At 28.8% G+C, this 13,402-nt stretch overlaps 1 pseudogene; it reads left to right on the top strand.

The window, feature by feature from the left end:
- On the top strand, positions 1–943 carry LOC113366926 (annotated as a pseudogene).
- The last annotated feature ends 12,459 nt before the right edge of the window (positions 944–13,402 follow it).

The following is a 13,402-nucleotide window of genomic DNA, read 5'->3' as shown; positions in this document are numbered from 1 at the left end:
ATGGAGTTTCCATATAAATTGGATTGGCCTTTACAGGCACGTAAAAATGAAGGTATGTCAAATATTATCAAAAAAAAAACAAAAAAAAAATTGGTAATGTAAATGAAATTAAAATTACTATACTAATTATTGTTTATATATATAAATATTTAACGAACAGTGTGTTTTTCTCAGGTGATTCAATTAAACGCAAGTATCCTGATCGCAGGCCAGTGATTGCTGAGCGCTATCCTGATAGCAATATTCGTCCCGCAGGAAGCAGGAAATATTTGCTGCCATGCGATTTAACTATAGGGCAATTTTATTTTCTACTCAGAAAAAAGATGGAAATGAAACCGGACCAGGCCTTATATTTGTTTGTAAAGGTTTGTCTTTTGAGTAGATATCATTTTTAGTCACTAATTTCTAGTCATATGGTATTCATGAAAAATCGGGTTCACATTATTTTTAAGAAATCTGTATAAACATAAAAATTACTTTGATATAGTGTAAAGTGTAAACTGTTTATTTGCAAAGAAAACAATTTGCCTTAAGGCAAGTTGGAAACCCATTATTCCAAACTTTGATGAATATTTACGGTTGGCCTCTCCAGAAAAATACTAGATACCCAAACTCAGCTTCTGGAACACGTAGTAGATTACTGTAGAAATAGATTTCAATATTATGTACATAAACTCTGAATGTTTTTTATTCCGATGCCAAACTTATGTAGCCCATAGTGCCACATTTGTCTCATTATGTATTCAAAATTTAGGAAGATAATCCAGATATTACCGAAACAATTGAGGAAGTACATAAGAAGCACTGTGACGAAGACGGTTTCTTATACATGTGGTACACGAATCGCAGTAGATTGTATGATCCTGACGACGTCGCTGCTGATGAAAGTCTATCAGGCGAAGAAGAAGTGGAAGCCGATCAGGCGCAAAAAAAATCATCGTAGAAAATGATTCATAAAATAATCACGATTTAAAAGTTATCTTGTATGATTAATTAAGCAATTAGTTTCAAATAGTTCAATTGTTCAAATTAAGCTATTGCATCAGTTCTGATAAAATAAATATAAAGAAATGGTAGAAATGAATTTGCAAAACATTGCATTACTATAGAGACAAAACGAGCTGACACGCCTCCTTATTTTATTACAAACCCGTAATTGTGTTAACAGCTAAAATTATTTTCTTTGATGGTGTCTGTTTCTAGATCTTTATGATAGGGAGTATCCAGGTGCATTGACAATTTATATTTGTAAGTACAGTAATATCCCGCTCAACGCTGCTTTGGTTTAGCGCTCTTTTATTATATATAGGTAAAGTTGTTACACTTATTAAATTTAATACTTAACCGATTTTCTATCAATCTTATCCCAACATAGTTATCTACGTGTTAAAAATTAGCCTCGGATTAAGTGGAGTATTATTAACTTCCCGTAGGGTAACTTATAGTAATCGCAAAAAAATCTAAATTGAAAATTTTTATATATCTTTACGTTTCAGAGGTTTCTGAATATTTTGGCATACCTTAGAAAATTCGTGTCTCTGTATGTGTGTATGTGTGTGCGGATACAAATTCTTGTCGACAATTTCGGGAAGACCGATCAACCGATTTGAATAAGTCAAAAAAACATTCGATTCGTATTGATAAGGAGACGTGTTGATTAATTTTTGGCGAAGGCGGGTCTAGCCGTTTCGAAGAAAACGGGGCAAAAAGTGCCTTAAACGGTAACTCAGTTTTTAAGAGAATGAAGCGTCCGATTTTAATAATTCAAAAAACATTTTACTTGTGTTGACAAGATGAAGAACTGATTAAATTTTTGGAAAGGCAGGTCTACGGGTTTCGGAGATCTAGTAAAAAAAGTAAAAAAATATGCCATTTTGTGGTCAAAAATGATCATTGGACATATGCACATTAAATTATCAGGTATTTTATAGAGATTTTAACAATAAGTATAAATTTTGTTTACATGTTTACAATGTTTATCCGTTACACGGCGACGCTGCGCTTACGCGCTTCGATATTTCGTCTCTATGCAGTTAAAGCAGTACGATTGCTTTGAAAAAAAAGTTCAGAATTTCCAAAATATTTCAAAATAAAGAAAACATTTTGATTCAAAAAGTCTTTTTTTTTAAAAAAAAGTAAATTTTTGTCAAAAATTTAGTTTTCCAAAAATCAAATTTTTTCAAAGCAATTTTTTTTCAAAAATGTTAATCTTTTTAAAAACTAGTGGGGTGTATGGCATCGTGCTTGAAGGCAAATTGCTAGAACTTCCAGTACCGCAACGAAATGTTCGAGGAATACTGAATGTTTTCAAATAGATTATTATAAATATTGTAAATATTTATAAGAATTATATAAAGTGAATTGCAAAGTTAAAATGATTTATTTAAAGTATATTAGAACTTTAGTCAGAATTAAAAATAAAGTCTGAATTATTTTCGATATACAAAAATAACTAAAAAAAAAGATAAATTTTTTTTTTCCAAAATCAATTATTTTGTTAAAACAAGCTGAAAGTTCTTTGAATCATTTAAACTGGGCGCTTAGTTCTCTCAAAAACTGCCTTTTTTTGCACATTTAGCTCTGTATTTTCCAAATGGCTGGGCCTGCCTTTGCGAAAAACTAATAATCACTTCTCCCAATCATTACTAATTGAATGTTTTTTAGATCATTCAAATCGGATGCTCCGTTCACTCAAAAACTCGATTTCTATTTTCTGTACTCTTTGCTCCGTATCTCCGTAACGGCTGGACCTGCCTTTGCCAAAAACTAATCAGCACATCTCCCTATCAATAGGAATCGAATGTTTTTTGAACCATTCAAATCATACATACATACACACCACACATCCATTTTTTCTGAGGTATGCCAAAATGTTCAGAAACCTTCAAAACGTCGAGAAATGTAAAAATTTTCAATTTCGATTTTCGGCCCATTACAATAACTTACCCTACGGGAAGTTAAAAAAATGCCACAGATTCTGTACTCTTTGCTCCGTATCTCCGTAACGGCTGGACCTGCCTTCGCCAAAAACTAATCAGCACATCTCCCTATCAATAGGAATCGAATGTTTTTTGAACCATTCAAATCATACATACATACACACACACACATCCATTTTTTCTGAGGTATGCCAAAATGTTCAGAAACCTTCAAAACGTCGAGAAATGTAAAAATTTTCAATTTCGATTTTCGGCCCATTACAATAACTTACCCTACGGGAAGTTAAAAAAATGCCACAGATGCGCCATAAGGCCCGATGCCATACACCACTAGTAGTATTTTATTTTGGAATCTGCAATATTGCTATGGCTAATTTGTAAAAGTCTTATGTGCTACGTCAAAAATTGAGAAAATCAAGTTAAAAAAATCGTGTTTTTAAGGAAAACGGTTTGCGACTAGATTTTTTGCCGGCGCCCTTCTCCCGACCAAGTATAAAAAGAAAGTCCGACGTATTATATTTTCATTGCTCGTTTGGCTTTCACATCTCAAACCGTCGCGAGAATCGAGTCTGGTGCCCCCGCGAGTGTCTTGCAATCTATCGAGATCTGTGTGCGACTCGACTTATAAATATCAGTTTTTCTTTGTTTTGTTCAATCGAACTACGTGTTTTGTTTCTGTACTGGCACAGGTTGCCAATAAAAGCAACAGGTAAGCTTTAATGTAATTGTGTCTTTGCATGATTGTGACAATTAGACATATTTTAAAAAAGATCTCTATTAAAACTATTTATTTGGTATTAATTATATCGATCAGCAAAAATGCTCAATTGCTAGCAATGACTTCATATTACACCATTCTCTCATCATTATACTGTAATTCAATACGCTTACATTAATTAGAATCAAAAACAAAAAAGGGTTAGGTTGTGGCAGATTTTGTAATAATTAATTATTAATAAATCAGCAAAAATTCTTAATTTATCATCTTACCATCCTTGCGTGAATATTCAATGCGCATACATGAATTAGAATCGAAAACCGTATTTCTTTATTACTTCACAAATTTTAGGATTTTCTTCTAGTGTGATCCATTGTTCAATTTTTGTGTAATAAATTTTGAAGTTTACGATTATTAAAATCAAAATTTTAGAAAGAAAAGGGTTAGATTGAGGCAAATTTTGAAATAATTAATTAATTAATTATTAATCAATCAAAAAAATCTTAATTGATCATCTTACCATTATTGTATGAAAATTTAATACGTTTACATTAAATAGAATCGAAAACTTCATTACTTCAATAAATCGAATTTCTTCATTACTTGGTGTAAGATAGCTTCATAAATTTTAAGAATTTTTTTCTAGTATGATCCTTTCTTCGAATGTTGTATAATTAATTTCAATTTTATGGTATTAGTTTTGAAACTATTTTAATACTAATCAGATTGAATCTAAAAATCATATTTCCTTTTGTTAATTTTTGTTAAGAAACAAAGATTATTGGAAAATTGCGTTTAACAGACAATAGACTTTGAAAAAAGAGCTTATATATAATATATGATATAATATATGATATAATATATATATATTATATATATATATATTATATAATATATAAGTAGAATTTATATTTTTTATTAAACAGAGTAGTCATGTTAAACTTTAATGTTAAGTAGCCACAAAACCTCAAAATATTGGAAACCGCAAATCGTCGAATCATAATATTAAAATATTTTTTTATATTAAAAACAAAAAATTAATAACATTCAATTTGATTAACTTTATATTTTAATTATTCTGTATAATGTAAAAGGTCAAAATTGTAGTAATCTTAAGTGATAAATAATTGCTAATATGGTAAATGAATTACTAAGGCAGTTGTATAGTGCCGATGTTTGTAACATATGACCTATTGCAAATCCATAAAAAAATAATTTCTATTGTGTATTATCCAATCATCATTAATATCGTCAGGTAAACAATTCATTAAACTATGTTCAATCACTTTTATGATCACGCAAACCTATACTTTTTTGCAATTATAATTCAGATAAATAAATTTCTAATTTCTCAATAAACAAGAAAAAATATCTTGAGAATAGTGAAATATGCTTTGAATCCTTAATGTTAATGATACGAATAGATTTTATTAGCCATGTATATAAATAATAATATGTAAATATGCAGTTATCAAAAAAATTTAATAAATAATCAATTATATAATTATCAATTTTTTTAAAAGAGTAGCACATATATTTTAACAGAAATAATATAAATATAAATATATATATATATATATAATATATATATATATATATATATTTCATTGATTTTTTATAAAGATCATTACGTGCCAATGTAGTTCACATAAAAGACGATTAACAGTTTAATATAATTCTTAACAATATTGACAAAAATATGTCTGTAATATTTTATTTTTAAAGAATATAAAAGACATTAAGATACATTCGCCGAACTTATAAAACAGCCCGGTTGATACGATTGGTGATATTTATGGACATTCTTCTTAATCATTATTATTTATATGTAAATACAAACATTTTAAAAATAGAACGTGAGAAAATAATCATCTCATAATTAATTAATAAGGATAAAATAAATGTATGAGTAATAAATAATCTACGAGTTGCCTGAATTTTGATATTCTGAAAACATCATTTACCGCAGTCAATGGGGAGCATTTTGGGTCATATTTTTATACTGTGTTCAATATGCTTTGAATCCTTAATGTTAATGATACGAATAGATTTATTAGCCATGTATATAAATAATAATATGTAATATGCAGTTATCAAAAAATTTAATAAATAATCAATTATATAATTATCAATTTTTTTAAAAGAGTAGCACATATATTTTAACAGAAAATATATATAAATATAAATATAATATTATCATAAAAGACGATTAACAGTTTAATATAATTCTTAACAATATTGACAAAAATATGTCTGTAATATTTTATTTTTAAAGAATATAAAAGACATTAAGATACATTCGCCGAACTTATAAAACAGCCCGGTTGATACGATTGGTGATATTTATGGACATTCTTCTTAATCATTATTATTTATATGTAAATACAAACATTTTAAAAATAGAACGTGAGAAAATAATCATCTCATAATTAATTAATAAGGATAAAATAAATGTATGAGTAATAAATAATCTACGAGTTGCCTGAATTTTGATATTCTGAAAACATCATTTACCGCAGTCAATGGGGAGCATTTTGGGTCATATTTTTATACTGTGTTCTAATTTACATGAAATTTTGGTAGAAGGCACATCTTATTCTTATGTTCAGATGTGAAAATAATTTGAACTCGGCCGCCACTTTGGGTATGGTTGACATCCCTTCTCAGTGGTCTTTTTTTAAATAATCTCGGATATCGATGGAAGAGGCCCAATATTAAAAAAAAGAACGGAGTTCAACTTGTTAACTTCCCGTAGGGTTTGGGGCGATACATGTAATCGCCTTAATTTTTACCATTTTTTGAGGACTTTTAAACTGGGAAGGAATGATTGAATCTTTTTGAACTTTTTTTAGGGTTATTTATTATATATTAAAATACACGAAAAAAATTATTTTTTTATTTTTTTTTTTAAATGGCTGCCGTAAAAATAAATCTGCCAAACCCTCTCGGAAAACGCCATCAATTGCGGGCGTTCTCACTTTTCGTACGGTGATCTGAATTTAAAAAATTTAGTTTGTACGTGTTCATAAAACATAATTTCTAGTTAAACCCAAAAAAAATAAAAAAGTCACAAAATCGTAAATTGGCACACCTTAGAAAAAAAAAGTTCGATTTTTCACCTTTTTTTCAATGTTTTTTTGGTAAAAGAGTTAATTTTTGAAAATTTTTTGGAATGTTTGAGGTTTAACTAGAAGCTATTACTGTAAAGTAGATGTGTGCAAAATTTCATTGGAATCGGTTGAGAACTTTTTGAGTTATCCCGCCCCAAATTTCAAAAATGTCGTTTTGAGAAAAACGCGTTTAAAGTTTTGACACATAGAACAGATAAGAGTTGAGGCGTGGCACTTAAATGAGTTTTTATTGTATAAATAATGATAATTTTGTTTTGAATATTTACAGCATATTTTTGAGATGTTATTGTAACGATTTATAAAGGAAAAAAAAATCGATTTTTTTTTTCTTGTTACATGTATCGCCCCCCTTAAGTTAGTAACTCAAGTCTAATTCCAAAATTTCATGTTAATCGGAGCACAGTAAAAAAAAAAAGTTCAGAAATAACACTCTTTTTACCTCTCCGTTGCAATAATTGCAACATAAACATTGTCATTCACCCCGTGCGACTTGAAGATAAAACAATTCACAAACTACATCTAGCAATCATAGATCAAACAATAAAGATTATATAATTGTAAGACTGAAGAAAAAAATTGCTCGTTCTATAAGAAGAATAGTTCGATCGTCGTACGTATCGGGGATCGAGCATAATAATTAAGTTCACAGGCAGTTGAATCCGAGCGCTAATTGCCGGCTGGTGATTACACATCGCGAAACGTTACGCAAAACTACCGGCATCGACTGCGGGAGACCAAGGCAGAAATGTCAAGGGCTACATAGGCACTTTTCTCAGAAGCTTCGCGTTAATAGATAAGAGAAATGTTGAAAATGTTGCCGTAATACATATTATATAACGCGAATTAAAACTTAAAGCAAAAATCCAATCAGAATATGTGCAAACTCCAGGAGCTTATTAGATATCTCACATAAGTCATGATGATGAATCATGTATTTACCTAAAGCGAAATGGGGTATAATAACATTTTTTTTCTTTTTTTTTAAATTACAATTTTTCATACTTAGGACATTCAATAATTGTTACCCAATAGCTGTCAAATCCAATGATGACTATTCTATACGAGTATTCTATATACGAAATATTTGCTGATATTTTTATTGGTATATATATTTGTGTCGAGAACAATGAACCCAATTGTAGCTAGTGGGGCACATGGCATCGTGCCTTAAGCAAATTGCTGAAACTTCCGTACCAAATTTTTTTTTTTTTAAATATTAATATTTATGAAAAAAATTTACTCTGAAAAAATTAGATTTTTGAGAAACTATAAATTTTTGACAAAAATTTACTTTTTTTTAAAAAAAAAAGACTTTTTGAAGAAAATTTTATTTTGAAATATTTTGGAAATTCTGAACTCTTTCAAAGCAATCGTACTGCCTTAACTGCATAGAGACGAAATATCGAAACGCGTAAGCGCCGCGTCGCCGTCTAACGGATAAACATTGGTGCGGAACCCATAGGAATAAACAAAATTCATACTTATTGTTAAAATCTCTATAAAATATCTAATAATTTGATGTGCATATGTCTAATGATCATTTTTGACCGCCAAATGGCATTTTTTTTACTTTTTTTACTAGATCTCCGAAACCGCTAGACCTGCCTTTATGAAAATTTATGATCAGTTTTCATTTTGTCAATACAAGTACAATGTTCTTTGAATTATTAAAATCGGACGCTCCGTTCTCTTAAAAACCGAGTTACCGTTTTTGGCACTTTTTGCCCCGTATCTTCGGAACGGCTAGACCTGCCTTCGCCAAAAACTAATCAGCACGTCTCCTTATCAACAGCAATCGAATGTTTTTTTAATAATTGATATCGGTTGAACCGTGTTTCCGAAATCATCGACGAAAATTTGTATCCGCACGCACACACACATACATCCATTTTTTTCTAAGGTATGCCAAAACGTTCAGAAGCCTTTGAAACGTAAAAATATATAAAAATTTTCATTTTCGATTAACAAAAATCCAATCGGAATATGTGCAAACTCCAGCAGCTTGTTATTAGAATATCTCACATAAGTCATGATGATAAATCATGTATTTACCTAAAGCTAAATGAGCAAAAATAACATCAAAAAAGAAAGGTTTTTAAAAGATCTTTTAACTTCTCGTAGTGTAAGTTATAGTAATCGCAAAAAAAATCGAAAATGAAAATTTTTACATATATTTGTTTCAAAGCATTTTGAACATGTTGGAACCTTAGAAAATATGGATGGATAAATGTCGCAATAAAAAAAGTTTAAAAGTTTAAAAAAAGCCATTTGGCGGTCAAAAATGATCATTATCAAATTATCAGAGATTATAACATTATATTGTCTAGGGTCTAGGGATTATAATAACAATTAAGCTACTCGGCACGATTGCTTTAAAAAAAGTTCAAAAATTTCACAATATAAAAAAACTATTTTTTCAAGTCATTTGTTTTCAAAATTTTAACATTTAAAAAAATCCAATTTTTTCAAATTATCAAAATAATATCAAAGCTTTAATGAAGTCGTCGATTCATAATCTTGAGATATTTTTTGTATTTTAAACATATTGACCCATCACATTTTATTAAATTATTTTTTAATTATTCTGAATAAAAGGTGATAAAAAATTGCTTATCTATATATTCTAAGAAAGATGATGTTTTTTTGCACAAATGTTTGATTATATAAAATGCTCAATTATTTGATATTTGTGAGCTTTGCAAAAATGTTTGATCATATGAAATGTGCATTTATTTGAGATTTGTCAGTTTTCTAATTGAATACTTACTATAATATATATTAGTTGTGATATGGGCTGACAAAACTGGAATAGAAGCACTTATGATATAATCAAAGAATTTTGCAAAAAAAGAAAAATAACATCATTTTTTAACATTTTTTTGGGAATTAAAATATTATTTTTTTTCTATTAATATCAATTAATACTATAAAAGAGGAAAATAACAATATTTGTGTGAGAAATAGGTAAGTGAGTGATAAGATACCAAATATTGTTACTTATTTGTACTCTTTTTAGTCATTTTCGATTAATTCATATGTCACTAAATATTTATTTTATTTCATGTTATTTCATTTACAAAATATAATGTGAAAATTATATGTTAAAATATTTAAAATGCTTGATAAACCACAAGCTATATTTTTGAGGATCAAATCTAAAACAATGAATAAATTTGGGTCTATTTCAAAGATGATATCAAAATAGAATTAAAATTATCACTTGATATTGATTTTAGATGTACACATTGTTCACGGAAACAAACAAAAGGTGACAACAATATTTGTATAAAATTATTTCTTTATTTAGTGTACTGCAGTAATGTCTATAATTTAAATCTTAAATGTTCAATAGATGATCCAAGATATAAAATTTAGCCTGCAGCTAACTCATGTTTCATAACAATGAAAAAAATTACAGTGACAGTTGATGATGATGAAGCATTCTTCATTCACATTGAGGAAGTCATGTAATCCAAAAGATGATAGATAACAATGAAACATATGTAAAATCAAAATAAAATATCAAACAAATGAAAAAAAAAAACTAAACGAGGCTGTCTATCGTTATTTGGTAATATTATAGTTATTTTCTGATATGCAAATAGATAAAATGGATAAAAGAACAATAAACAATTATATGAGATCAGATTTCTCAGATTTATATAATCGATAGTTGATGTTGTGATATAGCACAAGAAAATAATAGTGCAATAAGTCGGCGTTAATAATTATTTTAACATTTATCTGCACAATTAAAAATTAAACACACAATTTCTCTAAAACGTTTCACTTGACTTGTCAAAAGATATGTATATCCTTTTTACGTTTCAAATCTTTATTGTCCAGATTGCAATGAAGCAATATTAATGTTTCATTATTTTTTCAAATATGACATTGATTTATAAAAGACATTAACCAATTCTTCGTTAGGCAAAAAATTTGCACGCAGTATGTCATAAGATAGTTCTAACGACAGTTTAATAAACGCAATGCAAGCACATGAGAATTCTTCATATTGTTTAGTTGCATGGCGCAACTTGAAATTCGCATTGAAAACGATTTCTTGACTTTTATACAATATTCAATCTATCCTAAAGTTACCTCATTGAAGTGATTTATCAAAATATAAACATTCCCGAAGAGAAGTTCATGTTTTCTCGACATTTCAAGTCATTCTGAATCGAATGAGACCAAATTTGGAAAAAGTATGTACACCGTTGACCTTTCGTCGACGTTTTCTCAAAAAGTGGTCAAATTTCAAAAATTTAAACGATATCCCACACACAATTTGGACTAACGTTATCTGCTACAATCGGCCAAAAGTGTATTGTTTTGTCCCCCTTTTAGCCCACAATTTTTAATCAATTTTGAAAATTCAAAATCTCTTCGAAAGATTGGTAATCGGGTAGATAAGTTTTAGTGATGATCGTCCGGATCGCTTTTTCGTAATTAAATGTTGACCATACCATACTAAAATATTATAAGCCTATGATAAGCGGTTGAATTATAAAAAATTATCAAATTTAGAATTACACTGCGCTTTTAAGTGATTCTTCTCAGAATCTATGCCGAAGCATGCTTCGGAATAGATTCTGATAAGAATCGCTAAAACGCGCAGCACTAGTTTATAAAAAATGAAATGTATATAAAAGTATACAAAAATGAATTATTATATATCTTTACGTTTCAGAGGTTTCTGAACAATTTGGCATAACTTAGAAAAAATGGATGTATGTGTGTATATGTGTATGTGCGTGTGTGTGCAGATACAAATTTTCGTCGACGATTTTGGGAAACACGGTTCAACCGATTTCAATTATTCAAAAAACATTCGATTCCTATTAATAAGGACACGTGCTGATTAGTTTTTGGCATAGGCAGGTCTATCCGTTTCGAAGATACGGAGCAAAAAGTGCCAAAAACGGTAACTCAGTTTTTAAAAGAACGGAGCGTCCGATTTTAGTAATTCAAAAAACAATTTACTTGTATTGATAAGATGAACAACTGATCGAATTTTTGGGAAGGCAGGTCTAGCGGTTATGGACCCTCATTGAAAATAAGTTTAAAAAATGTCATTTGGCGGTCAAAATATACATCAAATTATCAGATATTTTCAGATATTTTATAGAGATTTTAATAATGTGTACATATTTTGTGTAATTTTTTTGCGGTTCCATACCATGATTTTTATTTACGGTACGGGAAGTTCCAGCAATTCGCCTTAAGGCACGATGCCATGCACCCCACTAGTTTAATTTGTACAATTACAGATATTCTAGATACGTTTGAAAGACATCGATTGGAAATGAAATTGGTTTATTTTTAGTGAAAAAAAAATAAAAAAATATCGGCCCAATTAAGACAGACCGAAGTAGATCAACACAATCATATAAGAAAGTTTTTTGTCATATAAAAAACATTATCGATACATATCAAAAATATTCATATATCTGATCTAGCAGAAAGGAACTGTTGTTAGACCGCTCGTAAGACATTGGAAAGTGATTTAAAGGTATGTAAGTAACGTATGACCTCTTGCCAACGAGATATTATATTATTACTTATACAATCGCCGAAGGCATTTCATCATGTTTTATTGTAATGTAACTGATGGGCTTTGATGACGGACTTAATTATAAGCCTGCTTAATTGAACAGATCATAAAATAACATGACGAGATAAAATAAATTATACTTATTAACATATATTAAGCCACTGCTTACGAACTATTAGATACTAGAATTTATTTTAGGAACATTAGTACCTAGGATAGAGCCAGTGGCGGATTAAGCTTTTTGCCGCCCTAGGCCCTATCCGTTCAGGCGCCCTTTTTAATAGACAAAATTTTACTTTTTAATTAAACAATTTGTTTTAAATTATTTAGATATAATTTTTAACTTTGCGTTGGGTAAGTTATAGTAATTTCCGAGTTACGGAGCAAAAAATGCAGAAAATAGAAATCGAGTTTTTGAGAGAACGGAGCATCCAATTTGAATGATCTAAAAAACATTCAATTTGTAATGATGGGGAGAAGTGGTAATTAGCAGGTCCAGTCGTTACGGAGATATCCAGCTAAATTTGCAAAAAATGGCAGTTTTTGAGAGAACTAAGCGTCCGATTTGAATGATTCAAAGAACTTTCTACTTATTAACAATTTTTTTTTCAAAAAAATTTTTTTTTGTGTATATCGAAAATAATTCAGATTTTATTTTCAATTCTGACTAAAGTTTTATATCTCACATATACTAAAGAATTATTATATGCTTTTGAAAAGAATAAAAGTTATTGATTTTGAATTAGAGGTTGAAAAAATACTATATACATACTACAATGCGAAGAGATAAAATATATTTTATCAAAATCATATAACTCTTCGCATTGTAGTATTTATAGTATTTATTCAACTAATTCAAAATTAATAATTATTGACAATATTCTTTCTGAAAGCATCTAATAATTCTTTATGAAGTTCTGAAAAAAAATTTAAAAATAACATTAACCACATATTAAAAAGCAAAGATTATTTTGCAAAAATTTTATTTTAAGATATTTTAATTAACATAATTATTTAAATATTTTAATTTTGATAATTATATGTACATACTTAATTAGGA

Source organism: Ctenocephalides felis, unplaced genomic scaffold (genome assembly GCF_003426905.1).
Source record: "Ctenocephalides felis isolate EL2017-DRISC unplaced genomic scaffold, ASM342690v1 CF-g0.4_SCAFFOLD_01170, whole genome shotgun sequence".
In the NCBI taxonomy this organism is placed as follows: domain Eukaryota; kingdom Metazoa; phylum Arthropoda; class Insecta; order Siphonaptera; family Pulicidae; genus Ctenocephalides; species Ctenocephalides felis.
Note: the sequence above shows the minus strand (reverse complement) of the source record. Positions and strands in the feature narration are given on the sequence as shown.